Source organism: Rattus norvegicus, chromosome 18 (assembly GCF_021556685.1).
Source record: "Rattus norvegicus strain SHRSP/BbbUtx chromosome 18, alternate assembly SHRSP_T2T, whole genome shotgun sequence".
Lineage (NCBI taxonomy): Eukaryota > Metazoa > Chordata > Mammalia > Rodentia > Muridae > Rattus > Rattus norvegicus.
Genome location: NC_141551.1, coordinates 10846991 through 10867665, shown reverse-complemented (window position 1 = coordinate 10867665; position 20675 = coordinate 10846991). Strand labels below are relative to the sequence as shown.

The 20675-nt window shown below is 37.6% G+C and overlaps 1 pseudogene; it reads right to left on the bottom strand.

The window, feature by feature from the left end:
- Positions 1–10090: 10090 nt before the first annotated feature.
- Rrs1-ps8 (ribosome biogenesis regulator 1 homolog, pseudogene 8) lies at positions 10091–11213 on the bottom strand (annotated as a pseudogene).
- Between the last annotated feature and the right edge of the window lie 9462 nt (positions 11214–20675).

Below are 20675 nucleotides of genomic sequence, written 5' to 3'. Positions count from 1 at the left end.
TTTAACACTCCAGGGCACACTTGGTTTTAAGAAAAGATGGGGTTATTTTGTTGTTGTTAACATAAATATTTTTGAAAGACTCAACACAGAACACTTAAATGTCATTTGATGTCAAGATGTGTCCCTTCCTGTATCAATAGCTTCAAGTCTCCAGTATTAGAACCAATCCAAACTTAAATATTGGAAAAATAACTAAGGAACCTTACATATCCTCAGCTCTAGATGGAAAGCTACATAATTACTGAAACAGGGAGAAATTGAAGTCTTCCTTAGGGATGAGCTTCCTAATTAGTTGTTTAATAGTAAGCAGTTATCCTTGAAATCATGTACATATAAGCAGTACCAAATGGACTCAGCACATTGTGTTTATTATATTTATTGATGGATTACTTTTATCAATGTGTGCTTTTCAGTGTGTATGTGTTTCAATTGATGTGTGACTGTGTGTGTGTGTTTGTGTGTGTGTGTGTGTGTGTGTGTGTGTGTGTGTGTGTTAAACAATAATGAATAATGGAACAGATTCCATGAGTTTCATGAATTTGAATGGCAGCTAGAAGGGGCATAATAAAGGCTACCAAAAGGAGAAATGAATGATACAATTAATTTTTTAATTAAAATTAAAGTAATTAAATAAATAAAGTTACAGGTTTAAATTACTAAAAATGCTAATAGCTGACCAAAACAGGCCTAATTTAAATAATACAACATTATATGGCACTAGAATGAGAAAGGTTTTAATCCAAACACTCCATACATTAATCTGTCACAACGTGCTAGAACACAATGAATATCCATATCCTAAAAAGATAAACAAAAATGTATTGTATTTTTTGCCAATTCCATGAGATTAACCACAGTGGTATGGAGCAAAGAAGAAACTTAAATGTTCAAACAAAGGGTCAAACTTTGTAATAGTAACATGTACTATTGTTGTGAGTACTACATATCTTTCAAAAATTATTTTATTTATTTAAATTTTAAATGCTGTCCCCCTAAATGGTCTCCCTTTCTACCCCATACCATCTCACCTTTGCCTCTAAGAGGATGATCACCCACCCCCTCACCAACTCCCACTTCACCCCTCTAGCATCTCCCTTCTCTGACCTCTCTAGCATCCCCATTTTCTGGGTTATCAAACCTCTGCAGGACCAGGTGCCTACCTCACACTGAGGCCACAGAAAGCAGTCCTCTGCTACATGTGTAGCTGGAGCCACAGTCCATGTATGCATTTTGGTTGGTGACTTAGTCCCTGAAAACTCTGAAGGGTCTCGGCAGTTGATACTGTTGTTCTTCCTACAGGGTTTCAATTCCCTTTAGCTCTTTCAGTTCTTCCCTTAACTCTTCCACTGGGGTCCCCCGGCTTAGTCCAATGGTTGGCTGTAATTATCTGCATCTGTCTTAGTCAGGTGCAGGCAGAGCCTCTCATTGGACAGGCATGCCAGGCTCCTGTCTGCATGCACATCTTGGCATCAACAATCATCTGCACATGGAATATATCTCAAGTTTAAGTGGCCTATGTATGTTCTTTCCTTCAGTCTCTGTTCCATTTTTTGCCCTTAAATTCCCTTAGACAGGAACAATTCTGGGTTAAATATATTTAGATGTGTGGGTGGCCCCATCTTAAACTAGAGGTCATGCCTATCTTCTGGAGGTGGTGTTTATAAGGCTTATCTCTGTGCTGTTGGGCATTTTACTTAAAGTCCTCCCCAATGGGTCCTGGGAGCTTCTCCCAACCCCAGGGTCAGGGACATTCTTGTGGTTCCTCTAGTTCCTCACCCCACACAGATTTGTATTTCTATTCATTTTCCTGGTCTGCTGGGCTTCTCTTCTATCTTCTCCCATACCTTACCCCATCCCTCTTTTTCCCTTCCCTCCACTCTCCCACCCAGGTCAACTTAATCCACTATATAAACAACTCAAAGAAAAAAAATCACATAATAATTTCAATAGATGCTATTGAACAAATTGACAAAATACAACATCTCTTCAAGTTAAAACTCTTGGAAAGGTCCAGCATTCAAGGTCTATACCTGAACATAATAAAAGCAATATACAGCAAACCAACAGCCAATATCAGGTTAAATGTAAAGAAACTTGAAGCAATCCCTGTAAATTCAGGGACTAGCCAAAGTTTCCCATCCTTTCCCTACCTATTCAATATAATACTTAAAGTTTTGCCTAGAGCAATTAGACAGCAAAAGGAGATCAAAGGGATATGAATTGGGAAGGAGAAAATAAAGATATCACTATTTATAGATGATATAGTATATATATAAGTAACCCCAAATGTTCTATCAGAGAACTCACTTCAGCAAAGTGACTGTATATAAAATTAACTCAAAAACAAAACAAAACAAAACAAAACAATAATCTTTCTCTACACAAAGGAAAAATGGGCTGAGAAAGAAGTTAGGGAAGCAGCACCGTTAAACATAGTCACAAATTATATTAGATAACGGTATAACTCTAAACATACAAGTGAAATATTTATACAACAAGAACTTCAAGTCCCCAAAGAATGAAATCAAAGAAGACCTCAGAAGATGGAAAGATCTCCCATGCTCATGGACTGGTAGGATTAATATAGAAAAAAATGCCCATTTTACCAAAAGCAATCTATAGATTCACTGCAATCCCCATCAAAATCCCAACTCAGTTCTTCACAGAATAACAAAAAAATCCATGACAGTGTAAACAATTCTCAACAATAAAAGAAATTCTGGGAGAATCACCATATCTGACCTCAAGCTGTACTACAGAGAAATAGTGATTAAAAGAAAAAGAACAAAGAAAAACACATGGTATTGGTACAGAAACAGACAGGTCAACCAATGAAATACAACTGAGGACCCAGGAACAAACCCACACACTTATGGACACTTGATCTTTGAAAAAGAAGTCAAAACAGACCCAAATCCCATTGGGGAGAGAGCTGGACTCTCAGAAGTGCAGACAGTCCTGAGAACTCTGAGGAGACTATTCTCTGCCCACATTCCTGACACAAGAGGAAATCAACTAGTGCCATTTGTGTCCCCTGGGCACAAGGACCTAGGAGAAGTCGGGGGGGGTCCTTTGGGCTTCTGCTTGTGCCAAGAGCTGAAAGCCACGTTCAAGGAGAGCATACATACCTGAAAGCAGAGGTAAGACCAACGTTTCTTCTTCAGGTGACATGCCAGGTGGACTTAGGTGACACAAAAGCAGAATTCCTTTGGAAAAGGGCACTTCCAGTTTCTGGCTGTGCCCAGAAATGAATTGTACTGATCCAATATGTTCTTGCACCCAAATCCTGTGGGGAAGAGAGCTGAACATCCAGAAGTGCAGACTATCCTGTGATCACAGGAGAAACTGCCACTTCTGTCCACCTCTGTCCTCATCTCTGGCCTAAGAGGAAACAGTATAGTGCCTCTGGATACAGGAATATAGGAGCAGTTAGCAGCAGGAACCTGCTAGTTCTTGCCTGGCCCTAGAACTGAACCGAACTAGTCACACAGCTTTCTGCACCCAAAACCCATAGGGGAGAGAGCTGGACCCTCAGAAGTGTGGATACTCCTGAGAACTCAGAGGAGACTACTCTCTGCCAACATTCCTTATGCAGGAGGAAATCACCTAGTGCCATCTCTGCCCACTTGAGCACAGGGACCTAGAAGCAGTCATGGGCATGACCCTTAGGGTTTCTGCCTGCACCAAGAGCTGAAAGCTAGTCACCTACTCACCTGAGAGCAGAGCTCTCTGTTCCCAGATCCAGCTAAAAGAAAACAGGTCTATAGGAGTGTTGACACACAGGATTACAGGAGGGTCAAGGCACTGTCAGAGACAGAAAGACAAGCTAACATCAGAGACAACCTGATGGCAAGAGGCAAGCACAGGAACCTAAGGAACAGAAACCAAGACTACTTGGCATCATCAAAGCCCAGTTCTCACACCAAAACAAATACTGGAAAAGTAAGACTTAGATTTAAAATCACATCTTTGATGATGATGGAGGTCTTTAAGAAAGACATAAATAACTCGCTTAGAGAAATACAGGACAACACACATGATCATTACATTAGATGCAGAGAAAGCATTTGACAAAGTTGAACACGCTTCATGATAAAAGTGCTGGAAATATCAGAAATTTAAGGCCCATAACTAAACATAGTAAAAACAATATACAGCAAAACAGTAACCAACATTAAACTAAATGGAGAGAAACTTGAAACAATCCCACTAAAATCAGGGACTAGACAAGGCTGCCCACCCTCTCCCTATTTACTCAATATAATACTCGAAGTCCTAGCCAGAGCAATCAGAAAACAAAAGGAGGCCAAGGGGATACAAATTGGAAAGGAAGAATTCAAAATATCACTATTTGCTAATATATGATAGTATACGTAAGTGACCTGAAAAGTTCCACCAGAGAACTACCAAGTCTGTTAAACAACTTCAGCAAAGTGGGTGGGTATAAAATTAACTCAAACAAATCACTAGCCTTCCTCTGCTCAAAGGATAAACAGGCTGGGAAAGAAATTAGGGAAACGACACCCTTCACAATAGTCACAATTAACAAAATACCTCAGTGTGACTCTAAACAAGCAAGTGAAAGATCTGTATGACAAGAATTTCAAGACTCTTAAGAAAGAAATTTAAGATCTCAGAAGATGAAAAGACCTCCCATACTCATTGATTGGCAGCATTAATATAGAAAAATGGCCATTTTGCCAAATGCAATCTACAAATTCAATTGAATCCACATCCAAATTCCATCTCAATTCTTCATAGAGTTTGAGAGAGCAATTTGCAAATTCATTTGGAATAACAAAAAACCCAGGATAGCAAAAACTATCATCAACAATAAAAGAACTTCTGGGGGAATCACCATCAATGACCCCATCAGTATTACAGGGCAATAGTGATAAAAAAAAAGTATGCTTTTGGAACAGATCCAGGAAGTTAAATCACTGGAATAGAACTGAAGACATAGAGATGAACCCATACACAGATGGCCACTTGATCTTTGACAAAGGAGCTAAAACCATCCAAAGGAAAAAAGATAGTATTTTCAACAAATGGTGCTGGTTCAACTGGAGGTCAGCATGTAGAAGAATGCAAATTGATCCATTCTTATCACCCTGTATAAAACTTAAGACCAAGTGCATCAAGGACCTCCACATAAAACCAGATACACTCAATCTAATAGAAGAAAAAGTGGGGAAGAGCCTCAAACACATGGGCACTGGAGAAAATTTCCTGAACAAAACACCAATGGATCATGCTCTAAGATCAAGAATTGGTGAATGGGACCTCATAAAATTGCAAAGCTTCTGTAAGGCAAAAGACACTGTCATCAGGACAAAACAGCAACCAACATATTGGGAAAATATCTTTACGGATCAAAAATCTGATAGAGGGCTAATATGCAAAATATACAAAGATCTCAAGAAGGTAGAGAACCAAATACCCTATTAAAAATGTGATATAGAGCTAAACAAAGAATTCTCAGCTGAGGAATATCGAATGGCTGAGAAGTACCTAAGGAAATGTTCAATATCCTTAGTCATCAAGGAAATGAAAATCAAAATAACCCTGAGATTCCACCTCACACCAGTCAGAATGGCTAAGATCAAAAACTCAGGTGATAACAAATACTGGTGAGGATGTAGAGAAAGAGGAACATTCCTCCATTGTTTGTGGGACTGCCAACTGGTACAACCACTCTGGAAATCAATCTGGAGTTTCCTCAGAAAATTAGACATTCCACTACCTGAGGACCCAGTTATACCTCTCCTGGGCATATACCCAAAAAATGCTCCAACATGCAGCAAAGATACAGGCTCCACTATGTTCATAGCAGCCTTATTTATAATAGCCAGAAGCTGAAGAAAACCCAGATGATCATCAACAGAGGAATGTGTACAGAAAATGTAGTACATCTACACAATGGAGTACTACTGAGCTATCAAAACAAGGACTTCATAGCATCTTTAGGCAAATGGATGGAACTTGAAAATACCATCCTGAGTGAGGTAATCCATTCATTAAAAAGCACACATGGTATGCATGCACTTAAAAGTGGATATTAACCCAAAAGCTGGAATTACCCAAAATACAATCCACAGACCACATGAAGCTCAAGAAGAGGGAAAATCAACGTGTAGATGCTTCACTCCTTCTTAAAAGGGGTAACAAAAATATTCATAGGAGGGGATATGGAGGTAAAGTTTGGCAAAGACTGAAGGAATGGCCATTCAGAGCCTGCCCCACCATCGGTTACAGCCTTTATATATACAGCCGCCAAACCGAGACAATATTGATGAAGCCAAGAAGTGCATGCTGACAGGAGCCTGATATATTTGTCACCTGAAAGGCTCAGCCAGAGCCTGACTAATACAGAGGCAAATGTAGCAGCAAACCATGCAACTGAGTATGGGGTCCCTGTTGGAGTAATTAGAGAAAGGTTTGAAGGAGATGAAGGTGTTTGCAAACCCGTAAGAACAATACCAACCAACCAGAGCTCCCAGGGACGAAACCACTATCCAAAGACTACACATGGACAGACCAATGGCTCCAACTGCATATGTAGCAGAGGATGGCCTTGTTGGGCTCCAATGTGAGGAGAAGCCTTTGGTCCTGCCAAAGCTAGCACCTCACCCCCAGTGTAGGGGAATGTCAGGGTTGGAGGGTGAGGTGTTTTTGGAGGGGGAACACTCTTATAGAAGAACGGGAGGGGGATGAGATAGGAAGCTTACAGCGGGGAAACCGGGAAAGGGAATAACATTTGAAATGTAAATGAAAAATGTCTATTAATCAACAAAAAAAAAAGAAAGAAAGAAAAAAGGAAATATTCTCATGCCACGTTTTAAGTTTTAATGAGTAAATGTCCCTATGGAAATGTGAACCAGAGATTTCCTTTTATCTTAGATTTATGTAAAACTTTTTAACCAAAAATGTAAAATACCAAGGTTACTAAGGTTAGCAGCAGATTTTTATTTTGCGTGATTTAATAACAAAAATAGAACTCTGTAAGTTAAGTTTCCACAAATATATTCATCTGAGGGGTGCAATTGGCATTACTTCAAAAACTTGGGAAACTATAAAGAAGACTTATGATGACCCACATTATTCCTGACTACTCAAGCCATCCTACTTAGAGACATCAGGAAACAGAGTAACAACTGCTCTGTTAACAATTGTAGAGCAGACATAACCAATAACTTTTCCTTTCAGAGAAAAGTATGATCAAAATCCAATTACACCCAGTCAAGGACTCAAATTTTCTTTATTTTTCATGGTGCTGTGGCAAGCAGAGTGATGGGGGCAGGAGGGTGTACTGTGCAGAATTGAGTATTCATAGGAAAGGTCACTGGCTGATATTCTCTAATTTGATTAGACTTGGGATGCATGTCATAGAAATCAATGCTTTCTGGCTTCCGTATCTAGCTGGAATAAGTCATTCTTCAGGGACCTCAGTCTTGGAAGAAGGGTGGTGCACAGATGATGCATACAGTCCTGAGCACAAAGCCAGCAAGATATTAACACGGATTCACTATCAAAACAAGCAGGGCTTGCGATTCTTATGGCTCAGTGATTTGGGAGGCAAAGGAGGAACAAATTAATATCTGTGACTGTTGAGCTGAAGGACCGCCAATTTGATCAATACCCGTGGGGAAGATAAAACTAGGATTTTGCCGCTTTGCACAGTCTTCTAAGTGCAATCTAGTCAAATTAGGGTAAATCCACATAGGGGTTTATACATGAAATTGCTACAACTGGATGTAGAACAGGGGAGAAGAAGAACAATTGGATTAAGCAAAAAAGAGAAAGAATACAATGAATATAAAACACGTGATATAAATCTACATCAGAGCACGATTAAGTTACATGGAATTTGAAATATTATGCTTATGGTTACAATTTTAATTACCCTTTTGCATGTACATATATATGATGTACATCTGGTCATGTGTGTGGGCTGTAACAGTATGCAAGTGGAGGTCAGAGAATCACCTCTAATAGGCTTTCACCTTCCACTTATTTGATAGAGTGATTATCTGTTATTTATGAGCTGGATATACCAGTAGTATCTGGTCTGGGAGCTGCCAGACAATTTCTTATGTCCATCTCCAATATTACTGTAGGAGTGCTCGTAGTACAAATGTGCTACCAACTCCATACAACCCAGCTCAGCTTTGTATGCTTGGGTAGCAAGCACTCCCCCCTGAACTATCTCCCCAGCGGAAATGTACTTCTTTTTAAAAACTCACTCATCCAGTCTCTGCTATCTGTTAAAGCTAAATTCTTTTACTCCTCTTATTATTTAAAGCTGCTTTGTTTATAAGATTTATTATCATAATTATGATTTATGGTATTTTAATTTTAAAAAGTTTATGCTGCATAGAAATAAAAAAGTATGTTAGATGAATTTAAGAGGTATAGTAGTTTAGCTCTGACCCTCTAGATGATTAAACATGTATTAAATACATTTATACATGATCTCTATAAAATAATAAATTCTCTTTAGGCTGCTTCTGACTCTCGGTCAGTTTCTTTGTGGGTACTTTTATCTGCTTCCTTTTAACCTTATATTTGAGTCTTTAAAAATAAACTGTAACTGCAAGAACTTCTAATTCTTTGGAGACAATATTTGGAAGTTCTTCAAAGCACTTTCTACAGCATTTGGGGAAAATAACTGAAGTTAAGCAGGATATGAAGTGGAAACTCTCACCAGTTTTTCCTCAGTTCATTTCACTGGAATTCAATTCTGAATAGCCCCAGAGTGTGATTACATAGTTCAGAGCCCCAGGCAAAGCACGCACTTCTCAGGATATCCTTCAGAACGGGTTGCAAACTTCTTTGTAGAAATGTGAAATTCTAGGAAGACACAATGCATTATATGATGGTTTTATCTTAAATGTAATGCGGTACCCTCATGGAGTGTTCAAGTCATTCGTAAAGTGACTGACATCAATCTTTATCCTGCATGGACTTCATTAATATATCAGAGATTATCACAAAATGCCATTCTTCATCCAGGTAAAATAAGTCATTACCCTAAAGGTATTACGGTGATGTTTATCTGTTAAATGCAATGACAAGAATATACACATAAACAGGAAAGAAAATCTAGTGTGCTTAAAAACTGGAATATTATAAAGATAGAGCTCTTTAAAATATTACTTCTCACTATAAAAGTTAAGTGAAAACTCACTTAAAGCTAACATATTATCAGAAAATTTTATAAAAATTATCTATTTATAATATGCATATAAATGTACATAAACTTATCCATTATATGCAACAAATGTCTCCTTGCTTAAAAAGTCTGGAGAGTTTTATTTTTGCAATAATTGTAGACCTCAGAAAATCCTGTATACAGTAAAAATATATGATTCAGTATCTAAAAATGGATGCACATATGTCTAATTATATGTCAATCATCTTTTCCCGTAATTCCTTTTGCATTAATAGATGCAGGCTAACCTTAATGACTACACTTTACTGAAATCATTTTCATGTTTAGTATATATGTGTATATATAAATATATTCATTAAGTATACATAGCAAATATATATATATATATATATATATATATATATATATATATATATAAATTTGGATAACTTAAGCTTTTCCCATTTACAGTATTAGGGATTCTGATACTGTAATAGTCTCAGGGAGTTAGATAAGAATTTTTTACCACAAACCTTCACCTCTGGGCCACTAATTTATTTGAAGACATTAAAAATTGTATATTTTGATATTGTTAATTAAATAATAAATATTATTCTGGTTTCTCATTGGATTTTTTTTGATAAATATACAAGCTTTATTACAAAAATAATGCAAAAATGTGAAACCCAATCAAATATTATCTAGAAATTTGATCAAACTTTACCCAGCATCCATAGTCGGGCAGACCTTAACTTATTCTTGGTTCTGACCATATCATTTCTATAATTCTCATTTTCTCAAAATACACCAACTTCCAGTCAGCATCTCCATTAATTCATAGTCCAGCACTGACTTGAGGGAAGGCAAAACTGTCCCTTCAATATCAAGCTCATTGACAAGAGAGGCCACCACCTGAATCAGCCTACAGTAAGTAGAATTCTAGCTTTTCAGAACAGGTCCAGAGGGGAGAGGGGTCCTCCTCTTCCCTCCTTGGTGCAGCACTTCTTTCTTCTTGCCACCTAAAGCAGGAGACCTGGAATGCTTCTTGCCTCCAAGGCTCTTTTCCTTTTCTCTCCCTGACCTGGCGAGCCACCCTTTCTCTTCCACAAAGGTCCTTTCTGGCCCCCTTTTCTCTTGCCTTTATGGCTCATTTTCCTCCTCTTGGCAGTCTCCTCTTGGTCCTCTTCCCTCATCTGCTTGTTGGTGGCCCTCGTCAGGTCCAGCTGAGTTTTCTTGCTGTTCATGACTCAAGGTAGCTCCAATTCTTTCTTTTTCTCTGCAGCAAAGTCCCCCAAGAGGGGCTGAAACTTCCGCTTTGCCAGAGCACCAGGGCACTTTCTCCTTCGGGATGGGCTCCTGGAAGCATCCCACCGAAGCAGTGGAGATCTTGGCCACTTGGATGATGTGGCCCAGCTCCTCCTTACTTTGGTGTCCAGTAGGGTGCAGGCCAGCTGAGCTGGGCATCTGCATATTGTGCACGTGGGCCAGGTTCTGCAGATGGTTCGGCTAGTTCTTGGCCGTGCATTCTTTATTGTTCTGAATCCTCTTGGCGAACTGGTCTTCCATGCAGTCAGTGTTCTCAGGCACCACAATAAGTCACTCCTTAGAGTCATTCTGGGTTCATTTGTACCCCAACGGAGTTGCCACTGGCCACTCACCTCATCCCACAGAAGGCTGGTCTTCTTCTTGGGATGAATGCCCATAAGGAGAGCGAAATGATGCCAGCAGGTGAGCAGCCTTGGTCCAGGCAGCAGCTTCTTGTGGGGCAGTCATGTGGCGGGCTCCTGCAAGCACTCTACCACTGCCTCCTCCATGCACTCGGTCGGTAGCTGCCACAGTCTGTTGATGAGAAGCTGCCTGTTGTCCCCTGCCAGTGACCTCAGCTTGGCCTCTGGCAAGGGCCTGGCCTGTACAGCACCTGCCGGGGGTTGAGGTTCAAAGCCAGCAGGTTGCCCAGGTCGAACTCCAGCTCTAGCTCCTTCTGCACCTTGATGCACTATAGCTTCTCGGTTTCCTCCAGCTTTGTCTTGGCCAGCAACTCCTCCAAGCTCTTCCACTCCATGGCTATTGCTGAGGCTCGGTTCCTCCCTTTGGGGCAGCAGTGAAATGTATCTCTGCTATAGCAGAACCACAGAGAGACTCTTCTTTCAAAGTCCTTGAATAAGTCTCCAGCAGGAGCCATGTCCCAGATTAAAGGTGTGTACCACCATGCCTGGGTCTGAGACTTGCTTTGTCCAAGGTGACCTTGAACTCAGAGATTTGTTTGCCTTAAGCTCCTGGGATTCATAGCCACTTTCTCTCATTGGATTTTATTTTAGTTCTTTGGTTATACTTCAATTGAAAAGGGAAATAATGTATTGTTAAAAAATTATCTTAGGAGTAGATTTTTGCTATAAGAAATGCAAACCAGGAAAGGGAATAACAATTGAAATGTAAATAAGAATACCCAATCTGATAAAGATGGAGAAAAAAAGAATAAAAATGAAACACAAATTTTTATAAAAATCATTTATTTTTTATTTTATGTGAATTGGTATTCTGTCTACTTTTGCATTTCTCTTAGTGTGTTCATATCTTATGGAATTGAAGCCACAGGCAGTTTTGTTCTGCTGTGTGGGTGTTGGAAATTGAACCCTGATCCTCTAGACGAACAGCCAGTGCTTTTAAACACTCAGTAACCTCCACAGCCCTCTTTAAAAATTGAGACATATTTAGGGAAACACAATATATATCCCCTGAAATATAACCTTTAGATTTTTTTTAATTCTTTACAAATGTAAATAAAGATAAAAACACTCACAGGACCTCTGTTATATGCCATAAAATATGGTCATGAACAATAACTATCAAATAAACTCTAATTCCATGTTCTACTTAATATTTTAAAATATCCATTTTCACAAAATGCTATTTAGTCATGTGAATTTGATCACTGTAGAATATTGGTATATAGTGGAACCCTACATATTTACATAGCCACTGTCTGGTACTTCTGGAGGATAATAAACTATCTTAAGGAATTTTGTTCATAAATGTCCCTAACTGCTTGATGCAATAAACCCGATGTGTTTGGCAGAATCTAATTTGTCCTAAAGAAATCTTTTTCTCTGGTTTATTATCACTGCATATAGTTAACTTCCTGTATGTGCAATCACACATTGCCAATAAAATATAGGTGTCATATTAGCATTGTATAAGGTTGAAAGAAAGACAGATACAACTCCTAATCAGTTGACATTGAATCAATCTTTAAAAGGAGAGGAATCACATGAAAAAGTACCTGAGAGATTTTCCTCTGGTTCTGGAGGATGAGCCACTCTGAACTGCCAATAGAAATGAACTCTTGACAAAAACCATAATTGTGCTTCTGAGTAGACAATGAGGCTTTGTCCCTAGGTCCTATGGATTAAGAAAGGCAAATCCTATGACCATGTTGAACTAATGTTGGCCTACTCACAGTGAGGTTTAGTGGTTTGAATGAGAAGCCCTCTATATGCCAGACATATGAACACTTGATCCCAAGTTGGCAGTACTTTTGAGAAGATTCAGGAGGTGCCTTCTTGCTGGAGATGTCAGTGTTGTGTAGAAGCCTTTGAAACTTCACAGCTTTGTCTAGTTTCAGTTCACACTCTCCAATTTGTGCTTCTATCTGAAGACGTGAACGTTGACTTTTCTGCTACAGCTGCCATGCCTTGGCACTTGCTGCTGTATTTTCCCAGTATGATGGATGCTTAAGCCAAATTAAACTCTCTCCTGTAAGCCACCATGGTCATGGTGTTTTATTATAGCAACTAAAAAGTATGACAAAGATGGCCTCCCTTCATTACCGAGGAGGAGTTAGAACATGCCAAACTTTGAGGACAAACATTTGTTTCATACTGGAAAGATTGATTATAGAATTTGGACGACATGAATTAAAAGGTTTTGTTGTGTTGTGTGTCCATATTTGCAGGAAATTGTTACGGGGAAAAGTAAACGTACTTATCTCCCAGGTAGCACCAATTATGTGATATGGTTTTTCCCTAACATGTGAACATGTGAACAGTAAACCTGAAAATGATTTCTGGAAACTGTATTTATTAAGGTAAGCCTTTCTATTGCTGAGAAAGAGATTATAAAAAATATGATTGATTTATAATTATGTTAATATAGTTAGACATTAGTGCCTGCCGTTGTGCGTACTAAGCCACTTATTTTTACTATATGCAGGGTGTGCTGTGGTCCACATACTTTGAAAAAATCTCCAGATTTTTTTGAGCAACACAGCATTTGTGTCAGAGAAGTAACTGTTAACAAATCATCAGCAATTCTGGGTGAGTGAGGAGAAGTGCCCTTACTATGGTTTAAATTTAGTCCTTAGACTCAATATCTTCCTATACTTGATAAAAGCGATGAGAAGGGCCACAGAAGGAGGTAACAGCAGATTCAATTTCTCCGATTTCTATATGCTTACTTTGTTTCAATTATGTGGAATCTCAGGTCCTTGTGATTACCATAACACTGAATTTATAATATGTTATACTAAATTCTTCCACTTGGAAACTTTATATTTTATTTACTTTTGTAATTATATATATATAGTATATGTATATATATAGTCTAATTAAAATATTGCTCAATAGCATATTACTTTATTTGGTTAATGACAAAGAACCACCATATTGTTCTATAGTACATGAATGTGTATTGTAAAGCTTCATAAATTTTCTTAAATTTCCAGTGAAGAAATATAGAGATCAAGAATTATTTCTATAGGCATAACAAATTAGTTTTTTTTACTGAAAATAATCCATACAATATATTCTGATCACCGTTTCCCCCTCCACTATTTCTCCCAGGTCTGACTCTCCAAGCTTTTCCTCCCTCCCTATTTCAATGCCCCCCACCCACAGAGAATGGTGGGAGAGAAGGAGGGAGAAAAATGAAACTATTCAAGTAAAATATCAGTAAGGGAAAAAGTACCCAAAGACAACAATATGAGAACAAATGTCTATTAACACACCACTGAGTTTTTGTGTTGACCAACTACTATTGGGAATTGGGGCCACCCTGAATTGTGGTTAACACTCCCAGTCAGACTCCATTAGTTAAAACCAGTCTTATCTTTATAAGCTTGTACCAGTTGCAGATATCTTCTTGGTTAGGTGTCCAACAACTGTTCTCCGAGCTGGGATTCTTGGTATTTGTATACTGCTGGTGCATTCTGCCAACCTCTGTGAGTTTACATATATGCACAGTCATGATTTGTGTGGAGGAACTGTGAACATTTGTGATACAGGTTTTCTCAGAGGGTCTAAATAACTACAAGGCCAACTGTTATCATTATTCTGTCAAACAGCTGTGACTTCCCTGGTGGTATGATTTTATAACACAGGTTAGTCAGTGACTGGGAGAAGAGAGACTATTATGTGGGGCTTCTTTGCAGGATATGTGCTTCTGTTGCAGACCATCTTGACTCTATGGGTCTCTAGTATGTGACTGATCTTTGTGTACTGCCATACCATTTTTGCCCAAGATTGTTTTATTCAATCTTCCATACAATATTATTACAGGACAGGTGTCCTATGCTCCAATTTCTAAGTGTTACGAAGTACATACCAAGCAGTATTGTTTTGTACTTATCAACACTGTAGAATATGACTTGGATATTAAAGGGAAGATGGCATAGTGTTATGGTCATATGAGTATTAAAAGGCACCAAACACATTATAATTATAATCATTTGATAATTGTACTCCCATAGATTCACTTCAACAATATAATGACAAGTATTAAACAGGCATGAACTCAAAGAACTGCTGAAACAATAAAATTAATGTTTGAAAATGTTCCTAACAGAATTGTAAAAAGGAAAGGTTTATGCTGAAGGCAATCTGATGGAAAATGGATGAATAGGAAAAACATAGAAATCAGAAATATGTGTGATTCTCCTGACCTGATCATGCCACAGTAAATCTCTGTAAATTTTTTTGGGAAGAAAAAAGTCAAATATATAACATCAAAACTATTTAGAAGGCTTAAGAGGAAAATTTCATTGCAATTTAGTCTATGAAGCAGTTGAGATGAGTGTAGAACACTCAAATACTGTACCTAGGCACAGGAGAACCCTAGAGAGCAACAAAGAACACTTAAGAAAGAAAGAAATATCGGTCCCCAGCTCCGAAAAAAAAAAGAAAAAAGAAAAAGAAAGAAAGAAATATTCATAATCTTCATGGATTAGGGGTAAGAATAATAAATCGCAATATATAAAAAACAGGTATTTTTCACTGATTAGTGTGATAAAGACACTTTAAAAGCAGATTTTTTTTATTTTGTTTTGGCAAATCACTGATTTTAGGAAAATAGAAAAAAACATAATGTTTTTTAATAGACATGAACAAAATTTTCTGAAGAATTGAGATGTGTTGTTAAATTGAAAGAAAAAGTTATTATACCTCACACCAGTCAGAATGGCTAAGATCAAAAACTCAGGTGACAGCAGATGCTGGTGAGGATGTGGAGAAAGAGGAACACTCCACCATTGTTGGTGCCATTGCAAGCTGGTACAATCACTCTGGAAATCAATGTGGTGATTCCTCAGAAAATTGGACATTCCACTCCCTGAGGACCCAGCTAGACCACTCCTGGGCATATTCACAAAAATGCTCCAACACATAACAAGGACACATGCTTCACTATGTTCATAGCAGCCTTATTTATAATAGCCAAAAGCTAGAAAGAACTAAGATGGTCTTCAACAGAGGAATGGATATAGAAAATGTGGTCCATTTATCCAGTAGAGTACTACTCATTTATTAAAAACAATGACTTTATGAAATTCTTAGGCAATGGATGGAACCAGAAAATATCATCCTGAGTGAGGTAACCGAGTCACAAAAGAACACACATTAACATGTGCACTCAGTGATAAGTGGATATTAGCCCAAAAGCTCAGAAAATTTAAGATACAATTCATAGAGCATAAGAAGCCAAAGAAGAAGGAAGACCAAAATATGGATGCTTTAGTCCTTCTTAGAAGAGGCAACACAATATTCTTGGGACAAATAGTGGAACAGAGGCTGAAGGAAAAGCCACCAAGAGACTGCTTCACCTACCTGGAGATCCATCCCACATGCAGCCACCAAACCTAGTCACTATTGCTGATGCTAGAAGTGCTTGCTAATAGGTCCCTAATATGGATGTCTCCTGAGAAGCTCTGCTAGAGTTTTACTGATACAAATGAGGTTGCTTGCAGCTAACTATATTCTTAAATGGATACAAAACGGATTATAAAGCAGTGTTACTTAATAATTGGTGATTTCTTTTTATGTGCTAGACAATTTTCCGGGATATAAATTTTTTTTTTTAGTTTTTATTTGTTCTCTGAATAGCCCCATGAAGGAGTAATGTTAAAAACTTAAGCTGCCTTACAAAGGATGGAAAGTCTGTATGTGAATGCTTCTGTAATTTTAAATAAACACATGCAATGCTTGATGGCAGAAGCCTGTGATTCTAACAGGTGGGAATCAATGAAAAGTTCGAAACCAGATTGAGAACTTGAAGTACACAGAGATAACCTGGTTCAAATTTTAAAAATAAAGGAGTACTGAAGGATAGAGGACACAGCAGACAAAAACATACTGCTCTTCCAAAGGACCAGAGTTAAGCTCCAGTACCCACAATGGGAAGCTCAGATCCACATGCACCTCAAACTGAAAACTCACAAATGTACATATCCAGAAACAAACAAATATGTACTTGTATAGTTTCATGTAAATTTTAAAATTTTTTATTATATATTTTTTACATACATTTCAAATGTTATTCTCTTTCCCGGTTTCCTGTCCATGAGGACCCCTCCCCTTCCCCTTCCCCATATGGGTATTTCCCACATACATCCCCTTTACTGTCCCCCCATATTCCCCTGCACTGGGGTCCAACCTTGGGCTTCCCCTTCCACTGGAGTCCCAACATGGCTATTCTCTGCTACATATGCAGTTGGAGCTCTGTGTCAGTCCATGTATAGTCTTTCAGTAGTGGTTTAGTCCCTGGAAAGTCTGGTTTGTTGGCATTGTTGTTCTTATGTTAAGGATGAATTATTCCATCATATACATTGTTTATTCATTATTCTCCTTTGTATTTTTATTATCTATAAAATTTAATTTAATGAAAATAAAATATCATTCAATTTCCCTAAAATAAATTATAGTTAAACTCTTATTATATGGCCATTATTTCCTGCGCTTGATACAGATTATTTTAGTCAAATATTCTACATTAGCATTAATTATTTTATCATTCAAGACACACCTTGATCACTTACATGGACATTGACTTTGACCTTAACTGTATGTAACACATGTGTTTTAACTATAGTATATTTTAATATAGTAGTGGACTAGTGAATTTAGTTGGCATGTACAAATTTATGTCATAGCTTTTAAAAAATCATTTATTACCAATATTGTCCAAACTATTCCACAGAATGGAAACAGACGGACCACTACCGATTTCCTTCTATGAAGCCATAATCTCTTATCCCAGGGATGCAGGGATGGTTTAATATATGAAAAATCCATCAATGTAATCCACTATATAAACAAACTCAAAGATAAGAACAACATGATCATTTCACTAGATGCTGAGAAAGCATTTGACAAAATTCAACACCCCTTCATGATAAAAGTCCTGGAAAGATCAGGACTTCAAGGCCCATATTATTTATTTATTTATTTATTTATTTATTTATTTATTTATTTATCTATTATTTGTGTGTGTGTGTTTGTGTGTGTGTGTCTATGCAGAAGTGCATCTAAGGATGGAAGTTCACCTGTCTATTGTGTAGAAGCCACAAGAGGACATTAGATTTTTTCCTCTTTCACTTTGCCACTGTTCCTGTCACACTGGACCTCCTGTCACACTGGCCCTCCTTTTGAGCTTGGAGCTTTTATCTTCACGAGGTTCAGAACCACAAGCTGTAAGGACCACTGTCTCCACCAGCATCAGAGAAGAGGTAACAGGGTCGGTGAGGATACCTCGTGGTTTGCTATTTGACAGCTCAAATGCAAAACAGCCTTTAACTATTGAACCATGTCTGAAACCATATTGACAAAGTGTTTTTTAAACATACAGAAACATAGGTGAGACAAGAATGTACAGGCAATTAAGGAAAGTTAAAACTGCTACAAGTTGTCTAATTTAGGGACACACACACAAATTAGTTATCCATTGCCAAATTATCAGTCCTGAATACATATATGCAAGTAACATTATACATACTGAGAAGAATACTAACATATATACATATATACACATATACATATGTACATATTCACATATATACATACATATATATATATATAAACATATATATAAATGAGTATGAATGTGTGTGCATCCATATATTCATGAAGCAGCAACTAATAAAATCAAGGGTATGGATTTGAAATGGTATAATGAAGAGTATCTGGTAGGGTTTGGAGAGGGAAAAGAGAAGAGACAAATTATATAATACATTACAACCTCATAAAATATGAGAAATAATTTTAAAAACTAAAGATATCATGATAAAATGTAACCTTAAAACTCTGTTATATTCAAGTTTAGTTTAAGCTTTTACCTATTTGGGTCAATGATTAAAATATTCAAGGTATTTGGAATTCATTTTGCCACACAGAAACCATCAAAAATACTAAAAATATATTGACTTTCTTAATTTGAAGACTTTGCAGTCTTTGAGACTACAGATATATGATAACATATTTCTGGGGTTTGGTTGTGTGTATTAATTGACTGATTACTTTTATTTCCAGTAAAATAATTCTAGTTGATTGTACTAAAATATGATCTACTAAATATATCTCTCCACTTTATTTATTGTATTAAAACGCTCATAGATTTTCATTATGAATTTAATTTATTAGTCTTATTTTGTAGAAATATCAGTTTTATTTGAACAATGACAATAGCTACACACTTTGAAACATACTCCTGCTTTTATAATCATATACTATTCTCCCATTTTAGTCTCTCATATAGATTATTCTTTTCTGTGTTCCTTTATTTTATAAAAGATGGAAACTCAACTTTCAGAATTAAGTTTCACCTTGTCATAAGCAGTAGACCCAATTTTATTTTTAGTCTCTACTGTCAGAAAAAATTCACTACCATGAGCTTCATCAAAACCACACCTCATTTTTAGTCTTTACCTGAAGTCCTACTACCCATAGTTCCTTCTGTTGTGATCTCTGTCTTTCAGGATATGGTTGTAAGTCATTTCCTCATGAAATGTTTTTGTTAAAGCTAAGAACTTCCGAATATGTTACTTATGTAATGGGCACTGTCAGTCCTTATACCTACTAAATATATGCAAGATAGTGTTTCTGTATTCTTTAATGTTTCAACATAATTACATTCCTACAGCATTTGATCATGTATTAAGTTTATTGGAGATAAAGGTTTACTTGAATAGAGAAACACAACTCTATGAACCTAAGATTTACCCACATTTAAAACAAGCACAATGTTTACAGTTTTTTATATTATATAGCAATGAGTTACCACAATCTTGTTCTATTTTTTTGGATTTTTTTATTTACATTCCAAATGTTATTCCCTTTCCCGGTTTCCCATCCATACCCCCCATCCCATCCCCCTCCAACTTCTATGAGGGTATTCCCTCTCCCCAAGCAACCACCCCATTCTGCCTCCTGCTCGGACATTCCCCTACACTGGGGGGTCCAGCCTTGGCAGGACCAAGGGCTTCTCCTCCTATTGGTGCCCAACAAGGTCCTCCTCTGCTACATATGCAACTAGAGCTATGGGTCTGTCTCTTTCGGTGGTGGTTTAGCTGTTGGGAACTTTGGTTGGTTGGTATTGTTGTTCTTATGGGATTGCCAGCTCTTTCAGCTCCTTCAATCCTTTCTCTAACTCCTCCAATGGGGACCCTGTTCTCAGTTCAATGGTTTGCTGCTAGCATTAGAGCATACAGATCTATGAGTTTTTCAATCATTGGGATTTATAGTGAATTTACTATACTCTCCCTGACTCATGTCAAAACAAAACAAAAACAAAAATACTGCCTGACTTTCTGTACTTTTACTTAATATTTTAATATTATATTTACTGACTATTAAATGGAAAGTTTGACAGCACAAATCTCTTTTCCAGTTTTATATTTTTAATTTTAAGTTTTTACTATTTTTTTTTACTTATTCACTTTATATCCTGTTCACTGCCCCCTCCTGGTCACTCCATTCGCCAAACTTTCCCCCACCCCCCTTCTTCTCCTAGTGGGTGCACACTTCCTTGGTATATCCCCAATCAAGTCTCTGCTAGACTGGGTGCATCCTCCCCCACTGAGGCCAGGCAAAGCAGCCGAGCTAGAAGAACATAACCCACATATAGACAACATGTTTTGGATAGCTCATGCTCCAGTTGCTCAGTATCTACATGGAGACCAAAGTACACATCTGCTACATATGTGTGGGAAGAGGCCTAGGTCCAGCCCCTGTATGTTCTTTGGTTGGTGGTTCAGTCTCTGGGA